The sequence below is a fragment of the Asterias amurensis genome, chromosome 19 (assembly GCF_032118995.1).
Source record: "Asterias amurensis chromosome 19, ASM3211899v1".
In the NCBI taxonomy this organism is placed as follows: domain Eukaryota; kingdom Metazoa; phylum Echinodermata; class Asteroidea; order Forcipulatida; family Asteriidae; genus Asterias; species Asterias amurensis.
In genome coordinates, this window is record NC_092666.1 from 12,190,137 (window position 1) to 12,201,247 (window position 11,111).

The window sequence follows — 11,111 nt, forward strand, 5'->3', positions numbered from 1 at the left end:
TGGCACCAAATATGACTCTTCCACTCACCCCAACCTATACCACACCTAATACCAGCCCCTGATGAGCAGTGCCTGCCTTGAAGACCAACCTGACGGCAGCAAACGAAAAGGCTGTGAGACGCGCCCAATCCTGGCAAAACTTTTGAAGACCCGAAAGATCAGAAGAAGAGAAAAACGTTTGTCGGCGAAGCAGTGCAAAGTTTATATAGTTACTGGAGTATCCGTATGATGTGATGTTGTCTGGCAGATATGCATTGGGTACTGTAATGCAAATTCTGTTTGGATATCAGCACTCAACCTTGTACCATTGTGTGCTTCATACTAAATCCCCTTCCACTGGGAAACGCACTGATAACGTCATGTCTATATTTAGTACTTGAATGTGATCTTTGTACACACTTTACACTTGTTGTACCATTCGATCGTCAGATTTGGTGCGCTAAGCACGCAGACCAGGATAAGCCTGAATATGCGAACGTTTTTTCTTTTCATTTCTTTTAGGATACTGAAGCACCACCACTAAGCAATATGGAAATGGGATCACCAATTGCAGGTGAGATATACAGATTATTTTCTTAAAGGAACGCGTTGCCTTGGATCGATCGAATTGGTCTTTGAAAAGCGTTTAATTGTAACCGTTAAAAAAAAACATGGTTAGAAAGATATTTTAAAAGTAGAATACAATGATTCACACAAATTTGCCTCGAACTTGCATGGTTTTCCTTTTACTTTGCGAACCAACACGGTCATTATAGAAGCAAAAAATTGGCTCCCATGATGGCCGACCGTGTTAGTCGACGAGGTAAAAGGAAAACCAACTCGACCGATCCGAGGAAACGTGTTCCTTTAAACAACCTTCATCATGGGTTTCAAACGGGACGGTAGTGGTCTTCAATTATAGGCCTACACCGTAAGAAGACCATGCCGATCAGTCCCTAATCTCAAAACAAATAACTTAAAAACTGACCTGGTAACGAGCATTGGAGAGCTGCTGATAGTATATAAAACATTGTGGGAAACAACCCCCTGTGAAGTAACGTAGTTTTTGAGAAAGAGATAATTTCTCAATAAAATAGTAAAAGACTTCTTGCTAGAAGTCTTTTATTACTAGCTGAAAACACACAAATTCGTCCAACATGTGTGTTTTTTTCTTTCATCATTTTCTCGCAACTTTGATGACCAATTGAGCCCAAATTTTCACAGGCTTGTTATTTTTTTTTTTTGATGGGATACATCAAGTGAGAACACTGGTCTTTGACAATTACCAATAGTGTCCAGTGCATTTAAGTCAAGCAATAAGTTTGCAAATAAAAGACAAGTATTGCTATAGCCACGACCCGGCTACGCTTTTGTTTTGTTCCTGCAAAATAAAAATAAGTGTGTAGATCTGAAGAAGAATACATGCAGCTTCTCGGGGTATTGGGTGGTCTGCTGGCCAATTACTTAAAGGGTATAATGTACTTTTTCCTAACAAAAACACAATGTCCACAGATTTACATTAAACTTACACAGTTCGAAGATTATGATAGTAGAAAGCTTCCCTTGAAATTTTACTAACTGGGTTTTTACGAAATGATTAAAACAAATAATTAAGTTTTAGCATGTAAAAACGTATTTACCAGTTATGCTATGGTTTTGGTATAATATCATAACTGGGTATTTGGATTTTACATGCTAAAATAATTTTCGTCTCATGAGACGAACATTATTTTGTGACTTGTTTTACTCATTTCTCAAAAACTACACAACCTCAGCTAGTAATATTTGAAGGGAAGCTTTCCACTATCGTTATCTTCAAGCCCTGTCAGTTTAATGTAAATCTGTGGACATTTTGAAAAGGTACCCGAGTCCTTTATTGTTACTGTATGTGAGACAATCTTTCTTTTCAGATGATTTCCTCTTTTTGCTCTTGTTTTTGATTTTCATCTTTTTATTCCCTCACTTTCTTTGTACAAAAGTATGGGAGTAATATCTGTTCCTCTTAATTTGTTCTTGCCCGGTTTTCTCTTTTCCTCTTTTTTTTTCATGGATAGTTAAAGGCAGTGGACACTATTGGTAATTACTCAAAATAATTATTGGCATAAAACCTTACTTGGTGACGAGTAATGGGGAGAGGTTGATAGTATAAAACACTGTGAGAAACGGCTATGTTTTATACTACCAACAGCTCCCCTTTACTCGTTACCAAATAATGTTTTATGTTAATAATTATTTTGAGTCATTACCAACAGTGTCCAAAGCTTTTAAAGATATAATTAATCTTTAGATATCTGTGAAATCACCCCGTCCCATGAATTCGGTCTTTATGCCCTGGAGCCGATCACAGAATTTGATTTCGAGACCTCAAATTTAGAACTTGAGGTCTCGAAATCAAGCATCTAAAAGCACACAACTTCGTGTGACAATTTCAGGCCTCGACCTCTGCAGCGGCCACCAGCGGCCATTGCCGCGATGCCCCAGCGAATTGCCGTGAAGCCCTTTTAAAAATCACGTACCTTACGGCCACTTGACCGTCGTGCCCTTTTCCATTGATTCCATAACATTATTTATTCGAAAATGTTATTTAATGTTAACATTGTGACCCATTTATTTTATATGGAGGTAAAATTCGGAACGTACGATCCCGCACACTAGTTTTCACAATGCTGCTTCAAAAAATGTGTCGAGAACGTGGCATGGTAACCATATCAAACGTAGTTGAGCTGTTAACTACTAAAAACGAAGCACCAGACTACTCCAATGTATAAACTCGCCACAAGTCCGTACACTAAATTATGCATTTTCGCACTGATTTGTCTATTGAGATCTGTATTTGTAGCGGATGGGGCGGGGGAGGCGCGCGGCCGGGGACTGGATACAGTCTATGTTTTTCCCCTGGCTATTTCGCTGGTGTCCAAGGCTTGTACTGGATTAATGTTTGTGACCCACCACTACCAGTGATCTGCCTGCCTTGCGACTATGTTGTGTACACACAACAAGCGTGGAGTTGTAAAACGTCAAAATCGGACTAAATGGAGGTAACGGCAGAGCCCTAATTTTGGAAATCATCATACTCCATCAAGTTCATTATTGATTAATCAGCATGCCATCCCACAAAAGATGAAAAAATAAGCAGGAAGGCGAAAGGGCTGGAGTGGCAGCAAAGTGCAAACTTTAGAAGCATTTTTTAATTAGGTGCGTTTGTTACATTTTTATAGTATTTATTTAGCGCAGTCTAGCGTGGCATAAACGCCGGCAGGCAAAATACAACTTACAAGTTTAGCTAAATGCTAGACCAATTATTTTGTGCTAAGGGGTTGGGGGTTCGTTTTTAATTTTCATAATCATATTTATATTATATAAAAAAATAAAAAATAAAATAAAAAAAATCATTGGATTTAGCTGAGCCTCCGGCTTATTGGTGAGTTTTTGGCGTGGGCTGGGTGGGGCTCGTTTGTCGCGCAGAGTTGGGGTAGTGGTGAGCCAGAGACTAATTGATCTTTTTTCTTCAGATTAGCACGCAGGGAACTAATATTTTTGTCTGTATGATTTTTTCAACAATTCTTTGTTCTGGAGCAATGATTTGTTTTCAGATGAGCAGAAGGGAGTTTATTTAAGTCGATGAATAAGGGAATGGGGGGGGGGGTAAGGGGTAAAAAGTTAAGTACTGGGGTAATCGTTTGCAATTCGAGTGCTGCAAAAAAACTGTAAATAATTCAGAAACAAATATTTTTTAACTTTTATTCAATTTCAGTTGCATAGCATGTAAACAGCGGCAATGAAATAAATATGGGTTGGAAAGTTTACCACCTTGAAATTAGTGGAAAGTATATTAACATAATCATCAACAAATAACGATTTGAAAATGGCCTTGGTGCCCTTTCAGTTGGCCTTGGTGCCCCTTTCTTTTTTAGAGCTTTTGAGGCCAAGTGGCCTTGCACCTCTGAAGCTAAAGGTTGAGGCCTGCAATTTGTTTTCTATCATTATTATTTCGCAACTTCGACCACCAATTATTGAGCTAAAAGTTTCACAGGTTTGTTATTTTATGCGTTGAGATCTGTTCCTTGCTCTATGGTTGTATTGAGATACACCAACTGTGAAGACTAGTCTTTGACATTAACCAATAGTGTCTTTAATTAAGGCCAACAAAACTCCACTTAAAATCTCTGCAAACTTGAATGTCCACACAAACCTCACTCTCGTTTTGTGTGTAAACGCTAATAACAAAAACATGTTCAGCGTCCTGTCTTTTTGAAAAAAGGAAGGAAGATGTTTTTTTCTCTGTTATTCTCCAAATGCCCGCCGACACTTTTTTAAAGACAACGGCTGTTTTTGTGTTTGAATTAAAAACCTTTAAAATATAAATTTTTTTGTTATGGAAATGAAAAGAGAAAAAAAAAGGAGAAAAGCAAAAAAAGGCAGCGGTGGAAACGCTAAACATTATTTTATTCGTTTGCATAATTCCCCTGTATTGCAACACACTGTACTGACGTCATCGAAAAGCAAGGGGAATTTCCCTCTGCATGCTACGGAAGCCCGTACACAATGCACACTAACAAGATTATAATTATGGAAGGTGTGATTTCAATAGGACCATGAATTTCTGAATGGAAATACTCAAGGTCTTCCGCAAAACGATTGTTACTCTCGGCACATTAAACACATTTTTGTTGACAAACTGCCTGTTTGACATTGTTAGTACCGTAGCCTATATGCGACATTAAAAATAAACTGTAAAATGAATTGTTGATAACGAAGAGCTGATCGCTTCGACCTGGGGCTTATAATAAGGTTTTGCCATACCCTGTTTTGGCGCCTTTCGACCCTTTTTATAAATTGATTGCGATTTGTCAGGTCAAAATTATTTTCGAGCTCTGTGAAAAAATGCACAGGCATATTACTGGGGTGAGATTCGAAACCACAACCTTTGCAATCAATTCTAGAGCAGTGTCTTACCATCTAGAAGACCACCGAGATTGCCCGGTAGCTAAAGGCAGTTCGAATCCTATACTATTTTTAGATACCAAAACCATTATAATAGATGGAAATTTGCATCGGGATATTATACTTAAAGCCATTGGACACTTTCGGAACCCCCCAAAAAATGAATTAAAAGTTCACATATTTACAAATAACTTACAGGGTTTACAATGATGAATGAAAAGACTTCTCTTGAAATATTGTTCCCTGAAATGCTTTACTTTTTGAGATATGCATAGGCCTATATAAAGTACTTTCAAAAATCACAGTTCTTAAGTCATGCTAAAGCTAATGCGTTCTGGAAAAGAAGAGAAGAAAAAAGACATACCGATGATTGCGTCACCAAAGTCTGCTTCGCTTTCGCTTTCGCTTTTGCATTTCTTTCCTCACATGAACATCAGTGCACCCATACATTGTTATGAAGGGAAATAGCATAATAGTTCGATATGTGACTGGGTTATTTTACGTGCATTACACAGCACACGAGACCAACAGCTTTATCGTCCCATCCAAAGGACGAAGCATCATGGTTAAGTGTCTGGAAAAGCGCTATATAAAAAACTGGTTTTTATGCTGTGCAATTGTCTTCCGGAAGTTATTTCTTGGTGCTATGATTAAAAAGGCACTGCCCCTGAAACTGGCCAAGCGAGTTTGGGCAACATGAAGCTAATTGCTGATAGAATATATATATACTTTTGTTTTACCGACAGGTATGCATCCATATAAAGGCAAGATGACGTACACAAACCCTAACAGTAACGTCAAAGTAACCGTTGAAGTGAAACCGAGGTCTAAGATATCGAGACTGCTCAGCGTTTTTAAGAAAAGAAATACAAAAGCGCCAAGGCAGGAGGAAGACATGTTAGGCGGCGGACCTAATTACTTTTCAGGATCGTGTAACGACATATATAGGGGATATCCAACATACATGAGCTCAGAAGAACGCAGGCGACGATCGTGGGGTCCTTCATACCAAGTTGGCACCACACAACATCCTCATCGCTCGGCTGAGTTGCCCCCTCAACCTCCCGTCGTTAACCGTGACAATCTGGTACCATTTCCCGCTCTATCACCACAGATTCCTCAGCAGCAAGATGGAGCTCACTACATCCCCGATGATCACGACTACCAATGCCCATATGAAGAACAGTTGGCAGTTCGGCCACAACAACCGCCACCAATTCCTCCGCATGCTAATAACCACCACAACCCTGGTAGAGATATAAACGACGAAATATACTTGCCACAGGCCACAGTTCAGCCACAGCAGGCCTTACCAAATCCTCCACCAATAAGGCCTCCACGATCGATAAAGCAAACGTCTTCCAATCAAGTAGCGCCTGAAAGCGTATACGGGGAACACTTTGAGCTTACCCCGAACCATTCCCCAAACAAACCTGCAGCGCAGGAGCCCCCACGACCGTCTGAATCGGCTTCCATAGTAAAACCTGAAAGCAAAGGCGAATATAACTGCAGGCCTACCACGAGTGAGCCTTCGGTCAAGGAACCTTCCCTCGAAAACCATCAGGACTCCAAGAAGATCATACAAGAAATTGACGATGAAAGTACAGATGAGGACACTTTTGACAAGGACTTCAGGGCATCTTATATCAAGCTATTACAAGCAAGACAGGGTTCGGAAGATGCCGAAGGTTATATGTCTGTCTGTACTCCTACAGCGGATTACATTAATGGTGACTTTGCCGAAGCCTCAAACAACCCACCGTTCCCAAAGCATGGTCAGACCGCTGAAGGTAAAGTCCGCTTTCCTAAGGACATGACAGAAGGGCCAAGTTGTCCGAGGCCAACGCCAAGGCCAAGACCGTCTTAATTAGTTTTTTAATTTGCAGACACATACATGTACAAGTTGAAAAGAAAAAAAAAAAACGTTTACGCAAAGGTGATATTTTGAAACAGTTTTTTTTTTTCCCGATGAAGATACAATCTTAGTTACAATTTTAGACTTTGAATATCATTTTGTAATTGTACTTAAATGAATATTTTTATATCTCGTTATATTTTTCTGTAATTTTTAAAAATAGTATATATATTTTCTTATGCCCTGTAATTTAAGACGAAATTCAGCCTCTGGCTGCCAAGTTTGATTTGGTTTTTTTTAATGAACCAGTGAAAATAATAATAATAGTATCATTAGGTTGACAAACTGCTGGCTTTACACTTAGGGACACGTTGCCTTGGATTGGGCAATTTGTATAACTAAATATAATAAAGCAAACTTTGAAAGTTAAAATTATGCTGTTTTCTTACAAAAATTAACAATTATTTCCGGACGAACAAAGTAAGAATCCGGTGGAATAAAAAAAAAACAATTAACTGTATTTTGATTCATACTTGGTAAAGGCTTAGAAATTTAAGTAGAAAAAAAAAAACGTTTATACGCAAAGGTGATATTTTGAAACAGTTTTTTTCCCGATGAAGATACAATCTTAGTTACAGTTTTAGTCTTTGAATATCATGTATTTTGTAATCGTACTTAAATGAATATTTTTATATCTCGTTATGTTTTTTCTGTAATTTTTAAAAATAGTATATATATTTTCTTATGCCCTGTAATTTAAGACGAAATTCAGCCTCTGACTGCCAAGTTTGATTGTTTTTTTTTAATGAACCAGTGATAATAATAATAGTAACAATTAGTTTGACAAACTGCGGGCTTTACACTTAGGGACACGTTGCCTTGGATTGGGCAGTTTGGGCAGTTTTGTGCTGTACTAGTGTTTTTGGTGATTGTCATGGTCGGAAACATATTTTAAAGGAAGATTGGCTAGTCATCTTGCACACTAAGAAGCTCGCCCCCAGAGAGTCGCCCCTGCAAAGTCGCAGTTGAATAATTAAGGGATGATTAAGCAGAAAAATTATAGCCAATCATTTAAGTTATTACTAACAGATAATCTAGAATTTTAAACTTCAACTTATTTTTTTATAACTTAATATAATAAAGCAAACTTTGAACTTTTTTTTATTTATTTTTTTAAAATTATAAGTTAAAATTATGCTGTTTTCTTACAAAAATTTAAAATTATTTCCGGACGAACAAAGTAAGAATCCGGTGGAATTAAAAAAATAATTAACTGTATTTTGATTCATACTTGTTAAAAGCACTGGACACTATTAGTAACTACTCAGAATAATTGTTAGCATAAAAACTTACTTGGTTACGAGCAATGGAGAACTGTTGATAATGATATACTATAATTAAAAAAAACAAAAATTGTAAAGAGCACGTCTTATTTACTGGACTGTTTTCTCTGTTAGATTTTGTTCTCAATGTTTTGTAAGACCAAACAGTCTTTGATGACGAAAACAAAGTAACCATGTATATTCCAGGGCCTTGTGGCAGACGAAGTACCTTGTGTCTAAACAAAAAAATATATATACACTTTTGAGACGGCTGCAAAATAAAGAAAAATATGATTCTGATGGGAAAGGTTTATATGTTTGAATAGCTTACGGACTTAACTTTCATATGACACCAAAACGTCCGGGGCTAAATCATGATTTTGTAAAGGGTTAGGCTGCGCCGGAATTAGCCTTCCTTTGTGAGAAGAATTAAAAAGCCCTCTGTATCTTACAAAATTCAATCCAAGATGTCGGCTACTTCTGGTCAAAGGGTAATCTGAAGATTAAGTAGCCAACATCTGTGACATTTTGTTTTCCATTAAACCGAATTTAAAAAAATAGTTTACTTAATCCACATCTGGTTTTTAAGTAAATCAATGAGATGTTCAGCTAATCTTATAATTACTGAAATGTGGGGTGAAAGTTTTTATTCAAAGTCACAGATGTAAAGTACAGTTTGTACCATCACCCCATCCTGACTCGATCCCGTGAACACTTGAGTCTACCAGGGAAAGTTACAATGCTACAAGAAAAAAATTATATGCAGTTCCTGTTCACTTATGCATGAGTGGTATAATAAAAAAGTTAAAAATAATAATAAAAAAAAATCACTCAGCAAACCCAAACTGATCACAATTGATCATGAATTTGCAATAACACCCTGAATTTTGCAAGCTCCAAGGACTTTCCTCTCACAAAGGCAGGCTAATTCATGCGCAGCCTAACTTTCATATCCTTTACACAAATGAGCAGTGCTCAGCCAAGCATGAATTGTTTTTCTGACTTTTTGGTGTCACATGAAAGTTGAGTCCGCAAGCTATCCATACATAAATGTATTTTTTTATTCGGCAGCAGTTTAACAAGTGTATATATTTTTTGAGACACCCAGGGCCCAATTTTATAGAGCTGCTAAGCACACAAATTTGCTAAGCGTGAAATTTCTTCCTTGATAAAAACAGGACCACCAACCAAGAGATAAAGCAAACAACAGCTGAATACCAGTAACAAGCAATATGCAACAAATATAAATTTGGTTGGTAATCCTGTTTTTACCGAAGAAGATATTTCATGCTAAGCAATTTTTTGTGCTTAGCAGCTCTATGAAATTGGGACTGCACAATGGTCATGCGGAAGTTTTACACTTTGTATCATGATATTGAACTCCCACTTAAAAACTGAACAGATGGTCATGTTTTGAGATGGTGTCAATGGTATACACAGGGGTGCCACTCCTAAACCAACAGTAACTCTTTGGAAACCACTTTGCCCCCCCCCCCAAAAAAAAAATACAAAAAAAACAAAAATTCAATAGAAAAGGATGGATTAAAAACAAAGTTAAAACCCACTCCTCTACTCTTGCAGAAAGTTCGGTCCTCTGCTTTTTGTAACAAGGTGTGACGGCACAGGTTGCATGACGACGCTGGTTTTTGTATTATTTACCGGTAGAGGGCGCCACATCACATCGAGTGGTTGTGAGGCTGCTCCGAACAAGAACAGTTTCAAACATCTGCTGATCGAAAACTTACCTGTTTACTCATTAATTTTTGTAAAGCGCTTCGGGACTGTTGTGTGAAGCGCTATATAAGTGCCGTTCATTATTATTACTATTACTATTATTATTATTAAATAAAACCAAATGCAAGTTTTAATCAAACTTTGGCCTCAAGGTTGAAAAAATCAATTAGTCCAGCAGTTTTATCACATTTGGGCCAATATTGCTGTATTTTTTTAGGAATGCGTAAAACAATTTCATGAAAATACATTTGTTAATGCTTAAACAGAATTCGTGTTATTTTTAGATAGTACTGAAAAATCTGGAGCGGTTTGAATGTAAGCGATAGTAAAAACAATCGAATGATATCGAGCTACCGGGAAATTTCGGTGGCATAATGGTAAGACACTCTCTAGAAGTGCAAAGGTCATGGGTTCGAATTAAACCCTAGTCTATCCCTGTGGATGTGTTATCACAAAACTCAGGAAAGTACTGAATATACAGTACTAACACATCAGTGTAAGGGTCAAAAAGTAAAATTAAAATTCGTTACTCTCGATGCAAAATTTTACGTCTATTAAAGCCATTATACACTTTCGGAACATAGCAAAAAAGTTCACAGATTTATAAATAACTTACAGGGTTTACAGAAGGTAATGGTGAAAGAGTTCTCTTGAAACATTATTACATGAAATGCTTTACTTTTTGAGAAACATTAAAACAATTATTAATTCTCGATATCGAGAATTACGGATTTGTTTTAAACACATTTCATGACACGGCGAAACCTGCGGAAACAAGGGTGTGTTTTCCCGTTATTTTCTCCCGACTCCCGATGACCGATTGAGCCTAAAAACTTCCACAGGTTTGTTATTTTATATATAAGTTGTGATACACCAAGTGTGGGCCTTTGGACAATACTGTTTACCGTGTAAGTGTTTAGTGTTCAAAATATGGCTTTAAATCTAATGGGGGTAAAAAGGGGGTAAATTTGTGGCCTTTGATTCACTGAGAACTTTTTCGCGACACGACCGGCCAAAGTGTTAAGTAAACTTGCCGTAATTTACAAACAAAATGGCGTTACCCTGAAATATGGGCTGCCCTATGCGTCACTATAACAACAACCAATTTTTATATTTTTTTATATTCATTTTATTCATTTACTATTTTTTAATCGCATACATGTACTCGATTACTATGCAGAGCGTTTTAATAAATCAAAGTTCAAGCACTTTGGAGTTCAGGCTTCAAATTATCTCACGACATAATAAATAGATTATGTCAATTGTATCAAAGGCAC

At 37.3% G+C, this 11,111-nt stretch overlaps 1 protein-coding gene and 1 pseudogene across 3 annotated transcripts in view; one reads left to right on the top strand and one right to left on the bottom strand.

Moving 5' to 3' along the window:
* LOC139951311 (cystathionine beta-synthase-like) overlaps positions 1–11,111 on the bottom strand; it is a 132,720-nt gene that overhangs the window by 46,059 nt on the left and 75,550 nt on the right. The gene's annotated exons all lie outside the window — the stretch shown is intronic.
* LOC139951308 (uncharacterized) lies at positions 62–8,215 on the top strand (annotated as a pseudogene).